This window comes from Triticum aestivum, chromosome 7B, assembly GCF_018294505.1.
Source record: "Triticum aestivum cultivar Chinese Spring chromosome 7B, IWGSC CS RefSeq v2.1, whole genome shotgun sequence".
In the NCBI taxonomy this organism is placed as follows: domain Eukaryota; kingdom Viridiplantae; phylum Streptophyta; class Magnoliopsida; order Poales; family Poaceae; genus Triticum; species Triticum aestivum.
In genome coordinates, this window is record NC_057813.1 from 56,621,006 (window position 1) to 56,631,423 (window position 10,418).

Sequence of the window (10,418 nt, forward strand, 5' to 3'; positions counted from 1 at the left end):
GTTCCTAAATACTTGTCTTTCTAGGCATTTCAACAAGTGACTACATACGGAGCAAAATGAGTGAATCTACACTCTAAAATATATCTACATACATCCGTATGTAGTAGTCATTCGAAATGTCTAGGAAGACAAATATTTAGGAACGGAGGGAGTATATCTTTACCTACTAATAAAGCACCTATACATCGTCAGCGTTTTTTTATAAAAATCCCTATAGTTTTTCGTATTGAACCCGCACTCCTTTATAAGTGAAAAAACGTTTCGTTCGGCAACTTTACAGATAAATTCCTATACTTTACGGTATTCAACCCGCAGCCCAGAACGGGCTCTCCTCTCTCTACCTCGCCTCCCGATCCAGCCGCTAGGAGGCGCCCCACCCGCGCGACGCTCAATCCATTGCCGCGCCGGCCACCGGCGCCGGCGAGCGCAACACCCTACACCAGTTAAGCCTCAGATCCTCCTCTCCTCCGCCCGCCCGAGCTCCTCGCTGTGAGCCGCCCGGGAGGGCTTGCCCTCGCCGCTCGACCAGAGCCACCGCCAGCCGGTCGTCGTTGCACTTGCCGGCGACCTCGCCGCCCCCTCTGCGCCGCCGTCCATCTCAACTAAAGGTTAACGAGGCTCGGCTGGGCCTAGCTCGGGCGGCTGGGTACCTCCTGTTCGAACAAAGAGAGAGATAAGAGAGAGCACGAGATGGAGGAATGGGAAAATGAGAGGAAGGAGAGGAAGGAGAGGGAGAGGAGGAAGGCAGGGTGGCGCTTGGGGAGCTGGTTCTGGCGGGGCTCGCCGACGTCGAGGTGGCGAGGCGAGGCAGGGGGCTGGCTCTCCCGATCCCGATCCAGAGGGGATTGAGGCTGGGAGTGGGCGGCGATGGCTGAGGGCGGCCTCTCCCTATCCATCCTTCCTATCTCTGTCGAGGCCATGAGCTCATCGGCCAGGCATAGGCGCTCATCGATCTAAAAAAAAGGCACCAAACCACTCGAACCTCTCCCATGTCCCTTTCTTCTCCATCTTCCAATATACTCTGTTATGAAGTTCTAACAGTACATCAATCAATGCAAGCAACTCTTTTCAGATTAATTAAGGAATCAATCTCCCATGGTGGATGCTTGATGCAGCAGAGGGGGCCAGAATGAAGTGCCGTCGTGGTGGTGCGCGGCTAGCGCACAACCCTCACCATGGCTGTGGTTTCAGGCGCCTCCACACTGGCGTGGCTCCGGTGCCTCCGGCGGCTCCTCTCCGACGCCCATCGCGCCCACACACGCACCTTTTCTGTCTCTAATATCTGGTTTGATCCTCCATGGTAGATGTGCATGGCAAGGATTGGATGCTTGAGGCAGGAGGGGTCGACCTTGCCCTGCTGCAGCTCAGGACGCTCCACCCATGGAGCTTTCTCCTTTCTGTCTTCAGGTGAGTTCGCCCCTCCTCTCTCTGCTCTTGTTCGTGGCCATTGAGGCATTGCTCTTGGATAGGATTTACCACTGTTTGGGCTCAATTGGCTATTGTTTGAGGTCAATTTTGTTGATACTGTTAAGTGTTGGTTGGTCCCTGAATTGAACAGCAAGGTCAATTTGTTCATACCGCTAAGTGTTTGATTCTGTTAACAACCATTCCTCCTAGGCTACTAGGAAATTACTTGAATTATCGTGTTATTATTTGCTTGCTCTTTTTGCTTTGTATTTCCCAACAGGAATCATGTTCTTTTGTTGTCGTTTTATTGCAATCCCTTTCAGACTTTTTGAAATCAAGTGTTTTTTTCCTCTGTCTATATGCCATTTTATATTATTCTCCTATATCAAGCAGTTTCATTGCATTAGTGTTTTGCTATTTTATGAGAAGGTTCTTTATAATTATGAGCCATTCTTCCTCACTTACATTGATTGTATGTCTTTATTGCTAACGTCGCTTTGTGGTCCATGAAGTTGATAATTGCCAATCAGATCAGCTTAACTGACCACGCGAACAATCATTAAATGAATCGGTCAGCGGGGAGATGTTTAATCTAGGGCAGATTTTGTATGGATGACAACTTCTTAATTAGATTGGGCGCTTCCGGTGAGCCTATCGGGCGTACAAACTACATTCCTGCCCCAACTATGCAGGCAAGTGATCCTTATCCTTCGATTCACTTCTCTAATTTCCAATCCGATGAATTCATCGACCAAGCCCCACAAATCGGCTGATGTCTGATTTATAATGCAATAAAAAAATGTTTTGTAGTTCTATTGACAATCATACTGTTGGCCAGATTATGAGCTGAAGGAAGGAGATTTGTTCTCCATCGCCCCAAGCAGCACCATAAAATATTTGCAGTAGGGATGCGCTCCCTGAATTAACTAATCATCAAACACCGGACAACCAGTTCACTTCGAATCCAAGTCACTTGGATGTTTCTTGAAGGCTTTAGAGATGTTTTTCCATGTAACCTTAACTAACCTGACCTTCATTGTGTGTACTGAGTAGAAGTATGGCTTCAGGTATGCTACATTGCTACCCAGCATATATAAATTTGAATATGCATGAAGTTTGCTAAATCACACTTTGCAGCAGAAACTTTCAGAGAAAGGTATTCTGCAAACGTATATGCATGACTGCCCGGATATATGGCACAAATACGTTTTGCATATACTAATATAATCTGTCTAAATTTTTGACTAATTTAATAACCACCAGTTGCCAGTAAGTTCTAAATATCAATACCAATTGAAATGCATATGCCGCTGCAGATTCAACTCAAGAGTCTACACTCATGTAGGTATGTCACTGATTTATCTCTATACATGGTTCAATCTTCCTGTTACAGGCAAATCTTAATAAAAAAGGCCATTGTTCTTCGGGACAGGTGAGAAATAATGTGTTCTTTTCAGAAGAGTATAGATGAAAATGTGTTGATGTAAAGTTTTCAGTTTGCAAATGCTCATGCCCTTATATGTGATTTTGGAAAAAAAAAATGAGACCTGGGTGACTAGGTAAAAGTTTCTCTTGAATTTGGTTTGTAGTTTGCTTGAATAGGAGGTTTCGTCAATTAGTGCACACGCATTACATATAGCACATAGTGTGTCAATGTTACCAACAAATGATTTGTCAAAGTGAAATAATAAATCAAGAGTGTCTCTTATTTACAAAAATAATTAAGATGAGCCAAAGGTAAAGGATGGTGAGAGCTTATTAAGAACCATGTATATGTGTAGGAAAACTGGGATGAACTATCAAAGGTAAGATGGTCCTCCAAGTGTTTTCGTATCAAAGAAGCAACACTAACTTTGATCATTTAGTAAAGTACTTAAATTAGGTCTGTTTGTCTTATATTGTACAGTAGCTATTTCAAAAAAATATGAAGTGTATATATATAGGAATGTCTACTGCTATTTAGTCCTCCCATGCAGTCTTTAGGTGTATTATTTTTTTCTGATAAAAGAAGTTTGTTGAGAAATCCTAATATATGATCAGTCTGGCTTTTTCTCTATGCAAAAGATGTTTGTACTGCAGACTGCATCAAACTGACGCCATACTATTATGTTGCTTCTTTTCCTCAACTTTTACATTTTTCTATGCTATTTATTGGTTCGTCCATGAAATTTGTATGTGATATCTCAGAGACTTATTTATTTCAGTCTCTATTACTGAACTGATTGGTTTCATTCATCCTTTGATGGAAGGCAAAAAGGTTATGTTTATATGTTCCCCTTTATTCTGTCGTTATACTATTCGCACACTGCATGCAAGGAGAAGAATTCTGGTGAAAGGGTGGACATACAAAGCACTGAATGAGGCTATCCTTAGGACTAACGCTAAACTACTATTACTATCTTATTCCGAAATACCATATGCTCTGTGAGTGACCATGATGGAGACAATATACCATGATATTTTTGGAACAGATTAAATAGAAACCACATAATGATATGTCAAAGTGTAGTCTTTTCTAATGGGTTTGATCACTGATCAACAACCAAATCATCATATTTTCCAGAGACTGTAAATCGTACTAGCTTTGTACTGCTAGAGCCTTAGTTCTGCTTGCAACATAACTTATTTCTTAAGTATGTAACCAGTTCAAGATAACTACGCCATTAGTTAATTATTTCTAGGTAGATTCAAGGATTGATATGGTTTTTAGACCTGGGCCCTCTGCTAATGTTTACTAATATTTGTGAACCATGATAACATGTGTTAAAATATATCTTCCCTTATTCAACCATGTTTCCAGGCCCAGGTAAAAAACATGTTTCGTTGTATAACTTAACTAAGGTTTAACCTTCATTTGCTTATTGGACAAACCCTTAAAATATTTAACTAAAACAATATAGAAGGAAAACTACAGAAAGTGACATCATTATTTATAGAATTATCTAGCCCGTGCACCTGCACAGGGTTGATCACCTTAGTTAAAGTAAATCTTCTTCTTTATAGCCATTAAGATAGACTTTAGAGGGAGGGAAGCAGAGGTAGGGGCAAAGGCCGCCGGTGGTGAGGTTTGGGAGGGACGATGTGATGGGTGGGGGCGGTGGTGTAGCGACATGCGTGGCCTAGGACAACAATTATTATGAAGAAAAGGACGACGAGTAAATAAACTATGAAGCGGTTTTACATTTACCGTGGCATTGGTGGGTAATTCTTGCCAACTTCGAGGATAATTCAAGTGAGTAATTTTTGCCAACTTCAAGGGTAATTTCGATGACTGTGAACGGATAGAAGTGATCTGTGCTTTATTATTGGTTGGGTCCCTCGAGGCTCAAAATTCATGAGGAAATTCCTCCACTTCGATCGGTAAGTATGCCGATACAACACTTTGGGGAGTAGCATAGTCATGACCATCGCCAACATGACCAAACAAACAACTCCTGTAGTTTGACTTTACCGATCAATGGTTGCAAGCAGGAAGGAGCCGCACGGGAAGCGAGCCGAAGAAGTTGACGTAGAGCTCGCAAGGCGCGATGCCAGCCGGAGGCTGTTTCAAATCCGTCCAGGCTTTACACTCATCCACGCCAGCACCATCTAGATTTATGGGTATGGTGTAATTATTATTGGATTAAAGACATGTGATACTTTTCTTTTCCCGTTGCAACGCACGAGCATGTTTACTAGTATATACTATATATATATATCTACCTACTAATAAACCAGCGAGCGATTCTGGTCGTACGTCGCCGGCCTTTTTGCAAAAAAGCCCCTATGATTTTGGATATTCAACCCGCAATCCTTGTGATAATTCAACCTGAACGAGTACTGGGAGAGAAAAGAAAGAAAAGAAAAAACATAACCCAGCCACCCGCACGCCCCGGCTCAATCTTCACCTCCAGCGCGTCCCCACCTCCTGCCACGCCCGGCCTGCCTCACTGCGCATCGCCAGACCACCCCAACGTCGCTGCGTGCCGCTACCGCCATCCCTGCCGGCGCACCTGCCTAAGTCAGGACATCAACTAAAAGAGGATGAGATATATGGGTCATCTTTGGCCATGAGAAATAAAGGAAGATCCAAAATAAGCGGCATGCGTGATATGCCCAACTCGGGAGCTGACGAACAACAAGGAAGGAAACAAAAAAGGGAAAATAGAGAGGAGCAGAGAGGGGGAGGAGATGGACGGCGACGACTTCACGGGCAAGCTGGGCCGAGGCAGCTGCGTGGCCCACGCGACAAACGAACGGGTGAACCTCTCGGTCGTCCTGCTCCCAACGGCAGGCGGGTCAGGAGGCGGCGGATCCGGCTGCTCTGGCGTGGATCCGGTGGCGGCAGACGAATTTGAGGCGGAGAAGAACGAGTCCGACGGAGAGGTGGTAGGAGGCGGCGAGCTCCAAGGCAGGGTGGCTGCGGTTGTTGTTTGACTCCCTAGAGAAAACATGCGAGAGAGATTAGAGAGGGAGGATGAAAAGGGAAATGCCGAGGAAGAGAGAGAGGAGGAGGAGACGGACGGGTAACTGGCTGTCCTGCTGGAGGAGGCTCGGGGCAGAGGAGCTCCTCTCCCGGCGGGATTGGAGGTGGCAGGGAGGCAGCACGGGGCGGATGCTCTCAACCAGATAAAGAGAAAAGGGGATTTTGCTTTGAGTATGAATGAGAAAGGGGAGAAGAAACGGGATAAGAACAAGTGTGGAGCCTGCGTCAAGATAAGATAGACCGAGCCTTATAGATAAGATATGGGACTGTGTTTTCTAAAGAAAAAATAGAGTTGTGTATTCCCTCAAAGAAAAAGAGATAGACTGGGTAGTACATATCTACGGGGACATGTGGTGCATAGGCAGCATAGGTAAAACTGTGTCTATCATAACTTGCCACAGAACTAGTTAAGGCTTCCTAAACATTTAACGGTTTAAAAGTAAGTAAAAATATGAAATAAATAGGGGAGCCTCACTCTAATATAATACGATGATCCAACGGTGTGATTGCGAAAATATGCATTTATGTGTCCTCAGCGAAAAAAATAAGCATTTTAGCTCACTGCAGGATCAATATATATTGAAACATTTGTTCTTTTTGTCCAGGACACATACAGTCATATTTTTTCAATCCATCCGTTGGATCATGTTATATTATAGGTGTGTTGGTCCAGTATTTTTTTCAGGATTTTTGAGAATTTTTATACCATTGAAAACCTTAACTAGTTTTGTGGCAAGCTATTGTAGAAAATCCTACTCCTATATATACTGCGCGTGAGGTGACACAAGAATCCCGGCAGCATGTTCGGGTATTCTGGACTTCAGATTTGGAGTACCACTTATCTGTTGAAATCTTTCATAATCCACTTAAAACAGTCGATTGATCATACATTGAGTACCATATAACTGGAATTATCGATGCAAGTCGAAGAAGGATTGGCCGGTACTGCCGGCTGGCGTCAAGTTCGATCCCACGGATCAGGAGCTGATTGAGCACCTTGAGGCCAAAGTGAGTGCTGATAGCGCGAGATTTCAGTCTCTCATTGATTTGTTCATACCAACCATCGACAGCGAGCACGACATATGCTACACCCAACCTGAGAAACTTCCAGGTAAGACACCGATCGGCCGTCTACTTGCACAAACATATTCCTTTGTTTATAGCTCTATTTTTATTTTTAGACGCAGACCTGGTGAAGCAATTACAATTTGACAGTTAATAAAAAGTGAAACAAGTGACTGCAACATGCCAAAGATGTTATGAAAGTGCCAATTATGTACACTAAAACCTGTATTCCACAATACTGCAGGTATCACACTGAGTGGCCTAAGAAAGCATTTCTTCCAGCGCAATTCCAGGGCGTTCAAAAGGGGCATGTGGACGTGTCGCAAGATACAGTCGGAGTGCAGCATGCACGCGATGTGGCACAAGACCGGCAATACCTTGCCAGTGATGGTCAACGGCCGGCAGACGGGCAGCAAAAAAGGTTTTGGTGCTGCACACCAACAAGAACTTCGACCAGTAGAGGACCAACTGGGTGATGCACCAGTACCACCTCGGGCACTTGGAGCAAGAGAAGGAGCGGGAGCTGGTCCTCTGCAAGATTTTCTACCAGACAAACACTAGGGCCAGGAGTAAAAAGATTATAAGTTAGTTTGGTATTGGTAGTTGTACTACCTTGTCGTCCGCAAGTTGGTATTGTTGTTAACGATCTTTTGGTATGAACTTGCATTTGCTTCCAACCATCATGCCGAGGGTCGACGTGGATATAAAGCTGAATCATTTGTTTCGAAACGAATTTTCAGGCACCTAATTTTTATTTGATGGGTAGAATAAGCACCTGCCGTTTGAATTCCCAGGTCTCCAAATTTTCGAAACAAGTGCATGCACTTATTATCACGATGAAAAAACAATATCCCTGCCGCATCCCAGTTATCAGCCTGTACTTGCAGAATTCTCTCGTTTATTGAGCATGTATATTATTTTTTCAGGTCGAGCAAGTTTCAACTGGGCTGTAGACTGCCCAGGGTTGGTTTTGTTTTTAACAGGCCCAGCCCATGACGACAACGGGGCACAAAGATCCAGCAGGTATCTACTGGCCTCTGGCCCGCCAGCGTTAGTTATATTTTGTCTTACAACATCCGCAGGTAGTTTTTTTTACTGAATCAAACACACAGCCTAGTTCTATTTTCCTCTTGAAACGCATGTCCTACATCCGTTTTCTAATCTCTACATATAGTTTTACTAGTTCATATACACGTATCATTATATTGAAAACACATAACATCCCCTTTTCATATTTACATCTTTATTTTTGTTTTTTCCCACCCAGCGCTGATTTTTTTACACTAGTTTTCCCTTAAACCAACTCAATTGTCCCATGTCTTATTTGCTTACAAAAACAAAACGATTTATTGGCAAATCAATAAGTTCTTAAAAAAATGTTTATTATTTCGGGATTACAACAGTTCGGACTCCACCGAAATATGTAAAATAAGGTTGAACTTTTTGACCGTGGTCGTAGGCAGAAAATGGGCTGTAATAAATTACTTAAGAATTAGCAAATGGGCTGCAAATTATAAAAAATAGCAAATGGGCTTTATGTTGTCTACCGCAGATTTGGAGGCTGACTTGTGAGCTTACTAAGTTCATGCGTACACAAGGTTTCTCAAAAAATAAACTTCGTCAACAATCAACTCTACCAGCTGTCGGTGTCAAAACCGGCGGATCTCGGGTAGGGGGTCCCGAACTGTGTGTCTAGGCGGATGGTAACAGGAGACAAGGGACACGATGTTTTTACCTAGGTTCGAGCCCTCTCGATGGAGATAAAACCGTACTCCTGCTTGATTAATATTGATGATATGGGTAGTACAAGAGTTGATCTACCACGAAATCAGAGAGGCTAAACCCTAGAAGCTAACCTATGGTATGATTGTTGTTCGTCCTACGGACTAAAAATCTCCGGTTTATATAGACACCGGAGAGGGCTAGGGTTACGCAGAGTCGGTTACAATGGGAGGAGATCTACATATCGTATTGCCAAGCTTGCCTTCCATGCCAAGGAAAGTCCCATCCGGACACGGGACGAAGTCTTCAATCTTGTATCTTCATAGTCCGGGAGTCCGGCCAAAGGTCATAGTCCGGCCATCCGGACACCCCCTAATCCAGGACTCCCTCGGTAGCCCCTAAACCAGGCTTCAATGACGATGAGTCTGGCGCGCAAATTGTCTTCGACATTGCAAGGCGGGTTCCTCCTCCGAATACTTCATAGAAGATGTTGAACACAAGGATAGTGTCCGGCTCTGCAAAATAGTTTCCACATACCACCGTAGAGAGAATAATATTCGCACAAATCTAATCTGCCGACGTATTCCGCAGCGTGACATCATGCCACAGCTAAGCCTTTATTCGAATCATTTTTTACTTCCCCACCTCAGCGTGTTTAGCGAGGCGGTTTCCTTGGCATGTCTTGTCGAAGCAGAGATCGTGTCCCCTTATTCCGGGATTCTCATCAATACGGGCGTGGGTAACCCAACCGTGCCATGGGTATGACTTCTTAATTGAAAGTGAATCCCAGACGGTCACGGGGAGGGCTCTTGGTATTCAAACCCTTTTATAAAGGGACCAAGGCTCGACTCCTTTCTTTCAATCCCATCAAATCCGCCTCTGGCCTCGAGTTCCAACACCCAAAGCTCCAGATTCAGGCACTTCAGACCTTCGACAATGTCCGGCTCCGACCTCCAAGGCTGGTGGATGCCTTCCTCCACTACAGAAGAAGACGTGCGAAAGCTGAGAGATGCCAGGTATCTAACCGGTGAAATCTCGCATAGGCTGCTTGCTCCAGGGCAGGCTATCCCCACTCCCCAGCCCGGTGAGAGCGTGGTGTTCATATCTCACTTCCTTCGGGGGCTCGGCTTCCCGATCGATCCCTTCGTGAGGGGGCTCATGTTTTATTACGGGATGGAATTTCACGACTTAGCTCCGGAGTCCATCCTCCAAATCTCATCGTTCATTGTCGTGTGTGAGGCCTTCCTCCATATTACTCCACACTTCGGATTGTGGCTTAAGACCTTCAAGGTAGAACCGAAGATGATCGAGGGGCAGCACGCGGAGTGCGGAGGTGCTCTTATAAGCAAGATTGCCGACGCTTCGTGGCCCGAGGGCTCTTTCCAAGAGGAGTTCGGCTTATGGCAACGAGAGTGGTTTTACATCACAGCTCCCAGGGGCACCCCATGGGCGGCGCCACCTGCTTTTCGCTCGGGTCCCCCACCACGGGTAGCGTCATGGGTCAATAAAGGGCTTAACTGGGGGCCGTCCAAGGACGTGCCCTTGCTGCAGGGCCGCATTCGAGATCTCCTAGAGAGAGATATCAATTTGGCCATAGTGGCGCAGGTTATGCTGATTCACCGCATACTGCCCTACAAACGTCGCCCCCTCCGCCTGTGGGAATTTAATCCGGAGGGACCGCGAGTCCTCCAACATTTTATGGGCACAACGCCCATGGAGATGTATAAATTGTTCTTCGGATCACAGGCAATGTGTCCGG

General features: G+C 45.0%; 2 long non-coding RNA genes across 2 annotated transcripts; one reads left to right on the top strand and one right to left on the bottom strand.

The window, feature by feature from the left end:
* The first annotated feature begins 193 nt into the window (after positions 1 to 193).
* Positions 194 to 3,674, top strand: LOC123156950 (uncharacterized). The gene is made up of 2 exons (XR_006478555.1): positions 194 to 1,407; positions 1,920 to 3,674. It is a non-coding gene; the product is annotated as an uncharacterized lncRNA (long non-coding RNA).
* A 1,457-nt stretch (positions 3,675 to 5,131) lies between these two features.
* Positions 5,132 to 6,279, bottom strand: LOC123156949 (uncharacterized). The gene is made up of 2 exons (XR_006478554.1): positions 5,911 to 6,279; positions 5,132 to 5,827 (listed from the first exon to the last, which is right to left on the bottom strand). It is a non-coding gene; the product is annotated as an uncharacterized lncRNA (long non-coding RNA).
* Between the last annotated feature and the right edge of the window lie 4,139 nt (positions 6,280 to 10,418).